Source organism: Coregonus clupeaformis, unplaced genomic scaffold (assembly GCF_020615455.1).
Source record: "Coregonus clupeaformis isolate EN_2021a unplaced genomic scaffold, ASM2061545v1 scaf3497, whole genome shotgun sequence".
In the NCBI taxonomy this organism is placed as follows: Eukaryota; Metazoa; Chordata; class Actinopteri; order Salmoniformes; family Salmonidae; genus Coregonus; species Coregonus clupeaformis.
In genome coordinates this window covers 10,960-21,359 of record NW_025536951.1, presented here as the reverse complement: position 1 = coordinate 21,359, position 10,400 = coordinate 10,960, and positions in this window count along the sequence as shown.

The following is a 10,400-nucleotide window of genomic DNA, read 5'->3' as shown; positions in this document are numbered from 1 at the left end:
TTTACTTTGTCCATAATATATAGTGGGGTCCAAAATTATTCGATCCTTTGATAAAGATTAGCAAAAAAGACTGTCAAATAAATAATACAAATACTGAGCTATATGGTATGATATTTTTTGGAACAGTTATATTATTTTTATACTTATACAATTGTTCAGAGAAATATATTTTGTTTAACAAGTAATACCAAAAATCTCGAAAACATAAGGTTATAAATTATTGGATCCCCGGTTCTCAATACTCCAGCACCCTCCCCTTTCGGGGATAATGATACTGAGCCTTTTTCTCAAATGTTTTATGAGATTGGAGAACACATTGGGAGGGATCTTAGACCAATCCTCCATACAGAATCTTTCCCGATCCTTGATATCCTTCATCTGTGCTTATGGACTTTCCTCTTCAATTGAAACCACAGGTTTTCAATGGGGTTCAGAGTCTGGAGACTGAGATGGCCATTGCGAAATGTTGATTTTGTGGTCAATTAACCCTTTTTGGGTTTTTTGATTTGTACTTGGGGTTATTGTCTTGCTGGAAGATTCACTTGAGGTTGTACCATGTGAGTTCATATGTTTACCTGTGAAGTGTACCTTTGACTTTTTTGTACCTCAGGGAAAAACATTGTACCCAGAGCCGGCTCTACAGGGTGGCAAAGCCGGGCATGGACCCCCCAGATAGAATTTGTGCCCCCACAGTTTTGTTTCCCCATAAACATAACAAATGGTATATGAATTACAATGCACCTGACGACCTGTTGGATTGAACAAAAAACTGAACCAGTGGAAGCAGAGTTTATTGATTCTTGCAAGTGAAATCACATCCACAGCCAGCAACAACAAATGGACCCCACTCAGTGTTCTTCAAAGATACGGCGGGCCTTTGTCAGCAATGCAGACTGTGCTGTTAGCACTGAAACATGGATTTTGAATAACATATGGGACATCTACAGCAATGTGCAAAAATGTATTCAGCATGTTACATCAATGAAAAGCCCAGCATGTCCAGCTGGCATTTGAGAGGGACCTGACAAGTACATTTCATTAGGAAGGAGAATGGAATCAGAATCTTCTCATGAGTTTCAACCAGCATGGAGGAGGCTGCAACTCGTCTAAATAGTAGCTACAACCTTTATGGCCCTGGCCGCCGTGCTAGAATTATACATTAATTGGTTTTCCCTCACGTAAGCCTAGGGATCGTTTGGCTCGTGGGGCTTCTCTTCAACATGCTTTCTTCAAGAATGCCAAGAGTGTGAAAAGCTGTCATCAAGGCAAAGGGTGGCTATTTGAAGAATCTCAAATATAAAATATATTTTGATTTGTTTAACACTTTTTTTGGTTACTACATGATTCCATATGTGTTATTTCATTGTTTTGATGTCTTCAATATTATTCTACATGTAGTCATGCATATACACTACAGGTCAAAAGTTTTAGAACACCTACTCATTCAAGGGTGTTTTTAATTTAAAAAATAAAGAAACACCCTTGATGAGTAGGTATTCTAAAACGTTTAACCTGAGTATATATGCATGACTCCACACATACTGGTCGCCTAGTTTCAGCTGAATATCATCTGTCAAACTGGTCTCACAGACTAGACATAACATAGTAAAAGTAAATCCGGTACAATCATATTAGTAAGATGTGTTGCGTTTGGTATGGTTATACAAGACAGATGGCTACTTAAGGCAAGGAAGGAGGGAGGGTTGGCGGCCATGCGGGGGGCAGGCGTATAACGCATAAATACTGTATTCTCACTGCATCTATCAAAAACCTCCAGGGGACCATGCACGACGTTCTAAGAACGTCCTAAAAACATTATTGGAGACGTCCCTGGAACAAACCTGGAACAGCACAAAACCTGCAGGGGACCATGACTGTTTCAATTGAATTAATGTCAATTATGCCTTTTAAAGTAAAGTATTCTCATTGACGTGATCACATGTGAATTTCATGTGTTTTTTTCATAAGTGAACCACTGATCAACAACATTATGGACTAACGTTCAAATCCTGTTGCTGCGATTCTTTTTCAATGACAATACAGGTCAAATGAAGATCCTACATCTGTAGTTTCTTGTTTAGAAGTGCCCTGTCATTTTTGTACTGATTTTCCTGTGTGTTTGTTGCTGTGCATGCATATGTTCTCTGTTCGGTTTACATGGTAGCCATTCCTGCATTGATCCAGAACAGGCTCAGAGGCCAAGCTTTGTGCCAGCCTTCTGCTACCCTCCGAGACCCTGGTCATGACCATATCTCTGATTGCCAATGGACAGAACAAAAGTCTTCTCCAAGAGAGTTCTGACCAAAAGTTTCACCACTGCTTCCAGTTTCAGGTCAGCCCAGCACTGGCGACATCCAGAACCATTCCAATAAGAGTTTACTATACTTCTTAGCTTTGTGATGCATCTCTTAATTTTTGTGCAATGCCATCTTATTTGATGGGAAATATCAATGTGGTGGCCTACCATAAGTTTTCTGGGATTCAAACTGAAATTTGACATGAAAAAAGATGACATCAACTACTAAAGAAAAATCTTTTTTAAAACACACTGATGAAAGGAGAAGTGATTTCGGCTGTCGGTGAGATGCGGTTGAAGAAGTCAGCCGCAGGACACAGAACTCTCGGACACGTACTTTAATCCGATAATGACCATATGAACACAGAAATAACTCCACGCAGGGAGGAAATAACCCGCTCACTAAATGACATACGTGAAGGGAAAACAATCACACACAATGTCCTAATGAGAGACAGGTAATTAAGGGCAACAATCAAACATAATGATGAACAGGTGTAAACAATACAGACAAAACTAAACAACCACCGATAACATCGAACGGCAGTAGCTAGTACTCCGGGGGACGGCGAGCGCCGAAGCCTGCCCGGGCAAGGAGGAGGAGCAGCCTCGGCAGAATCCGTGACAGTACCCCCGGCCTCGGGGGACTGCCAGGAGGACGGAGCAGGGCGAGTCGGATGACTCCGGTGGAACTCTGTCAACAGGGAGGGATCTAGGATGTCCCTCCCTAGGGACCCAGCACCCGTTCCTCCGGACCATACCCCTCCCACTCCACGAGATACTGCACCCCCATCCGACGCCTCGAATCCACGATGGAACGGACTGAGTCGCCCCCTTCGATGTCTAGTGGTGGCGGAGGGACCTCTCGTACCTCATTCTCCTGGAGTGGACCAGCTACCACCGGCCTGAGGAGAGACACATGGAGCGAGGGGTTAATGTGATAATTAATAGGCAGCTGTAACCTATAACATACCTCGTCAATCTCCTCAGGTCCTTAAACTGGCCCCCACAAACCGCCGGCCCAGCTTCCGGCAGGGCGGTGAAGGGGCAGGTTTCTGGTCGAGAGCCAGACCCGATCTCCCGGTGCATAACCGACCCTCACTGCGGTGGCGATCGCGCTCGCCTTCTGCCGTCTGTGGCCCGCTGCAGATGGACGTGCGAGCGTTTCATGTCTCCTCCGAGCGCCGAAACCTTTCATCCACCGCAGGAGCCTCGATCTGGCTCTGATGCCAGGGTGCCAGAACCGGCTGATAGCCCAACACACACTGGAAAGGAGTGAGATTAGTGGAGGAGTGGCGGAGTGCATTTTGGGCTATCACTGCCCAGGGAATATACCCCGACCACTCCTCCTGCCGGTCCTGGCAGTAGGACCTCGAAACCTACCCACATCTTGGTTCACTCTCTCCACCTGCCCATTACTCTCAGGTGAAAACCCGAGGTAAGGCTGATCGAGACCCCCACGTTCCATAACGCCCTCCCACACTCTAGAGGTGAACTGGGGACCCCGATCACACCATATCCCAGAGGTGTGGACTCGAGTCATGTGACTTGGACTCGAGTCAGACTCGAGTCATGAATTTGATGACTTCGGAGCTCGCTCCCAACAAAATGTACAAAGACTTGCAACTCGACTTGGACTTTAACATCAATGACTCGTGACTTCACTTGGACTTGCGCCTTATGACTCGAGAAGACTTGCTACTTCCCATGAAAACTGGGAAAAAAATTTTCCCTGCGGCCGCGCCGCTCTCCGTTTATCTGCATCTGTGAAAAAAATGTGCACCATCCACCTGTATGCATACAGAACGCGTGCTGCCTCGTTATCCAATCACTGTAGTCCCACGTTGTTTTGATTCGACAGCATCTAAGCAGGCACATTGCAAGACAACCAATGAAGCACATCAAGCAACAACGCGCCAGTTGTCAAAATGATACCGAAGATAGTTTGGTTTGGCTATAAAAATTACGAGGTATCACAAAAACGAGTTGCAATCTGCAAAACATGCGGATCGAAGATTACAGACGGAGCTGCCACAACGTCCAACTTTGTTCGACACCTGAAGTTGCACAAAAGAAAGGTAAGTTTTGAGCAGATGCTACGCACCTTATCGGATGTACCGTAACTTACTAGCTAGCTGCTGCATATTTACTGTATCAACGCAGACACGCCGTCTCCCTTGCTGGTTCATGCTTACAAAAATATGGATTTTGAACTGCTATTATATGGACATTCTAAACGCTTTCTGAAAAACGCTTAACGTTCTTTATGTACTAAGACAGTGTTATTAAAAGACCAAACTCTGTAAATATCATATTAATAAAGTATACTATGTACAAAACATCAGATGAGCCCAGAATATGAGCACGTAAACACGTTTAATAACACGTTGCGTTTTCCTCCCATAGAAAACTATTATAAGAAAAGGCTAACGTGTCTTAATATACTGAGACAGTAATATTAAAAGACCAAACTATAAATATCATATTAATAAAGTATACTAAATGTACAAAACATCAGATGAGGCCAGAATATGAGCGCAAACACGTTTAACAACACGTTAAGTGTTTTTCCTCCCATAGAAAACCATTATAAGAAAAGGCTTAACATGTCTTATGCTAGCTACTATGTATTCTGGGCTCATCTGATGTTTTGTACATAGTTCTCCTTATTGATATGATATTTATTGTTTGGTCTTTTAATAACACTGTCTTAGTACATAAACACGTTAAGCCTTTTCTTATAATGTTTTCTATGGGAGAAACACGTGTTATTAACGTGTTTCGTTCACATTCTGGGCTCATCTGATGTTTTGTACATATTATGCTTTTTATTAATATGATATTTGCAGAGTTTGGTCTTATATATTACTGTCTTAGTATATTAAGCATTAAGCAACGTTAAGCGTTTTTCCTTGCGTTTTCAGAATTCAGTTTCAGAGTTGCTGGTGTGCTGCCTCATTGAGGTCGTTTATGTAATTTTGGTTAATCACAACTAAGCAGAACTGTCGCTGAAGACAAAATATCACAATTAAACAATGAATGCACCCCCTTTCACAACTCGGATGTAGTTGGTGCATCCCTAAACCCATCCAAGTACAACAGGAAACATAGTAAGGCGTATACATTGTAAAGAGGAAATGATAACACAGTCACAGTAGATCCACCATTAGCCTTCCCTTTTTCATATCATTTTGCCCAAACAGCAGACAGCGCATGGACAGAGTGCTACCGTAGTCTACAGTAGGTCTGTGAGGCAGCGCACCACTGGGATATATACAGTATATAATAAAATAATAACGATTATAGTAGTAATGTTCAGAGATGCAATAGATTATTATAGTGCAGTTCTTAACTAATGGGAATATTGTTTAGCTTATTTTTGGTTTAATTTGGTTTACTTTAGTTATTTAATTTATTCAATTATTTTGTTTTTCTATACTTTTCATGCCAACTTCCATGGCCCCCTAGAACCCCCTCGCGGCACCCAAGGGTCCCCGTCCCCACTTTGAAAACCACTGCTATAAAGCATATGACTTCAGTTTCTTGAGGGAAAGGGCTTTCTTATGAATTTTGAAGCAGTGAAAATATTCTTAATATTGCATACACTGAAACTGAAATGTATTATACGTAAACCGTAGTGTACAATAGGCAATGAATATTAACACAACAACATTGATTGAGTAAAGAGTAGTTTCAAATACAACATGTGTGGCTGTAAAGGATTTTCTGACATCTGTTTCATATTCTTCTCTGTTACAGTATGAAGAATACCGATGAACAAAATCATCGTAGATGAACCACAACAGCCTTCAATCTCACAATTCCTTGACACTCGTGGTAGGGCGTTACAGCCTGACCCACCCACAGCAGAAGGCCATCTCCAATGCGATACTGTCTGACTTGATTATTGATTGCAATTTCCCTCTGTCTATTGTGGAAAATAAGAGCTTTCGTCACTTTCTGGCTGTGCTGGACAGCAAGTATACCCCAGTATGTCGCCGAACGCTGACCACAAAAACAGAGAGCCTTGCTGAGGAGAGACGGTCAAAGTTAAAAAACTCAATTGAGCAACACTGACCATGTTTCAGTCACTGTGGACATTTGGTCTGATCGAAAGATGAGGGGATTCCTTGGTGTCACTGTGCACTGGATGGAGCGAGATGCAGAGAGGGTACAGCTAAAGACTAATCTCTTGGCCTGCAACCGCTTCAAAGGCTCTCACACAGCGAGGAATCTGTGACCAATTTGAGGCAATATGTGATGAATACAACATCAAAGCTAAATTGGACTATATAATTAGTGACAATGCTGCTAACATGCGCAAGGCATTTACAGTCTGCTTCCCCAGCGAACAGGAGGAAGGATGAAGATGCTGGAGATAATCTTGATGATCCTGAGCTATGGCATGACTTAACCCAAGAAGACCAGCAAACCGTCGATGCTGCTATGGCAAAGAAACAGTGCCTGCAGTGTTTTGCACACACATTGCAGCTGGTTGTGGGAGACGGTTTGAAAGAAACAAAGCGGCATGTCCTTCTCTCTCCAAGTTATCAAAACTTAGCTCCCTGCTCCACACAATCAACGTTTAAAGACATCTTCGATGGTGAATTTAGGGAGCACAGAGGCATCCCCTGCTGCAGTGAGCACGAGGTGGAATTCCCACTGCGGCAGGTAAAAGCAGTCCTTCATTGTGATCAGCAAAAGCTCTCGCAGTTCTTGAAGGCCGGGCATAAAGAACTGTCATTCACACCACGAGTGGAATCTGCTGAAGGAGTTGGTGGACATCTTAAAACCGTTCGGAGAAGCAACTGATTTGACACAGGGGAGAAAGTCATTACAATCAGTGCAGTTGTTCCATCCATCTTGTCCCTCAATCACCATCTTGAGAAGCTGAAGCCTCAAGTTCGTTTCCTTGAGTGGCCTGGTCAGAGGTCTGCAGGCATCCCTGAAAAAAGATTTCTTGGGATCTTCATTAATGTAAAAATGGCCCAGTCTCAAGAAGGGATCACTGCCCCCTTTTCAGACACAGTCTACCTGAAAGCAGCTGCCTTGGATCCAGCCTTTTTGTCTGCTGTGGATTGAGCCCCATGTGCTGGTCAACCGTGACATCAAGGCAGAGGTGGCACAACGAGTTAAAGGTAAATATTATTGACTTGCAATGCAATTTAAATGCAACGTACAATAATTTGATCTTAATCTGATATAGGATCTAATGTGATATTAATCTGACTTTAACAATAATAAAAAATTTCAGTCTTGAACAGTATCATCAACATCAGAAATAAGGGCTCTTTTGTTTCTGCTGTTGTGACACGTTTTATTTTTTATTTTTAGAATTGATCCTGCAAGATGCTGCAGAGACAGAGCAGCCTGTGCCGGTGCCTGCTGAAGAAGAACTAGAGGACATGGAAGGAGAAGGGCTGTTTGCTGCATACCATAAGAGGCAGAAAAGGGATGTTGGGACCCCACCAGCAGTACAGCTAAGTCACTACATTGACATGGCAGAAGGACAGAATGCCCTTTTGTTCTGGGCACTGAACAGTAAGACTCTTCCTTCACTCTTTCAAGTAGCCATCCGAGTCTTGGCAGTGCCTGCTTCTAGTGCTCCAGTGGAGCGAGTTTTCAGCCATGGTGGCATCATTCTCGTCCCCATCGTGCACAAATGACTGACAACTTTTTGGCCAATTTGATCTTTGCAAATGCAATGCAGTATAGGGGCCTCCCTCCACCTGTCCACCGCCGCATGCGCCACACACACTCACTCTCTGCTCATCACCTGTCCACACAGCTCTCTCTCTCCTGTGGTAGGAGTTTCACATGGAGTAAGATCTGTTCATTTGCAGTGCAGGTTCCCACACTGTTTTTACTTCCAGAGCTTTGGTGTTTGTCCTTCCCCGTAAACCATTTTCTCTCTCTCTCTCTCTCTCTCTCTCTCTCTCTCTCTCTCTCTCTCTCTCTCTCTCTCTCTCTCTCTCTCTCTCTCTCTCTCTCTCTCTCTCTCTCTCTCTCTCTCTCTCTCCTCTCTCTCTCTCTCTCTCTCTCTCTCTCTCTCTCTCTCGCATTGTTCTAGTGCAATATGCTGTTCAAATACAAGCATTTTTTTTGTGAAAATTAAATGTTATGTTTTTTGCTGTATTTGATTAATGTTATTGTATAAAAAGGTTTAAATAAATACAAATCTTACAGACATACATGATTTGTATACATTTTATTTCTGTGGTAAGAGGACTTGAAATGACTCGAAACTAAAATGGTAGGACTTTGGACTCGACTTGAGACTTGATGGCTTTGACTTTTGACTCGACTTGGGACTTGCCTCATCTTTGACTCGACTTGACTCGGGACTCGAGGGCAAAGACTTAGAGACTTACTTGTGACTTGCATAACAATGACTTTGTCCCACCTCTGCTATATCCTCAGGCACTCCGTAGTGCGGAACGTGAGTAAACAGGGCTTCGACCATTTGTAGGAGCTGTAGGAAGACCTGGCATAGGGATGAGACGGCAGGCCTTAGAAAACCGATCCACAACGACCAAGATCGTGGTATTCCCCTGGGAGGGATGGTCTGACAAAATCCACCGACAGGTGAGACCACGGCCGTTGTGGAGCGGGGGGGTTGTACTTCCCTCTGGGCAGGTGTCTAGGCACCTTACACTGGGTCACACCGAGCAGGAAGAAACGTAAACCCTCACGTCCTTGGCTAGGTGGGCCACCAGTACTTCCCGCTAAGACAGTGCACCGTACGACCAATACCAGGATGACCAGGTAGGACGTGTGAGCCCAATAAATCAGTCGGTCACGGACCTCGGCGACGTACCTCCATCCCTCTGAACACTCTGGGGGAGAAGGGTCGGTGCGTAACGCCCGCTCGATTTCCGTGTCGACCTCCCCACACCACCGGTGCCACGAACAAGACTCCGTAGTTGGGAGTGGGCTCAATGGACCTCTCCTCTGTGTCATATCGTCGGGACAGGGCGTCTGCCTTAACGTTCTGTGACCCTGGGATATACGTGATCTTAAATACAAACCGGGCAAGAAACATGGCCCACCTAGCCTGACGAGGGTTCAGTCTCTTCGCTGCCCGGATGTACTCCGGGTTACGATGGTCAGTCAGAATGAGAAAAGGGTGGTTAGCCCCCTCAAGCCAATGTCTCCACACTTTCAGGGCCTGGACCACAGCTAGCAGCTCCCTGTCCCCCCACGTCATAATTGCGTTCCGCCGGACTGAGCTTCTTGGAATAGAAAGCACAGGGGCGGAGTTTTGGAGCGTGCCCAGCGCTGGGACAGTATAGCACCCGATCCCGCCTCGGACGCATCCACCTCGACTTGGAACGCCAAGGGGATCCGGATGTGCCAGCACCGGAGCTGAGGTGAACAGGTCCTTCAAATGACTAACGCCCTGTCCGCCTCAGCCGACCACTGCAACGCACCGGGCCCCCCTTTAGCAGGGAGGTATTGGGAGCTGCTACCTGTCCAAAACCCCGGATAAACCTCCGGTAGTAATTGGCAAAACCAAAAACGCTGCACCTCCTTTACTGTAGTTGGAGTCTGCCAATTACGCACGGCTGAAACGCGGTCAATCTCCATCTCCCACCCCTGGCGCCCAGACAACCAGTGTCCCAGGAAGGAGATGGACTCCTGGAAAAAAACAGACATTTCTCTGCCTTCACATACAGATCATGCTCCAACAGTCTACCCAGCACTTTCGGCGTACCAGGGACACATGCTCGTACGTGTAGCGGAGTATATCAGAATGTCATCCAATATACACCACTACCCCTGTCCATGCAAATCCCGGAAAATCTCATCTACAAATGATTGGAAGACTGAAGGAGCATTCATTAGACCGTATGGCATGATGGGTACTCATAGTGACCGAGTTGTACTGAATGCTGTCTTCCACTCATCTCCTTCCCCAATGCGCACCAGGTTGTAAGCGCTCCTGAGATCCAATTTTGTGAAGAAGCGCGCCCCGTGTAATGACTCAGTCATACTAGCAATCAGAGGGAGAGGATAGCTGTATTTAATAGTGATCTGATTGAGACCACGGTAATCAATACACAGGCGTAAACCCCCATCCTTCTTCTTTACTAAAAATAAACTT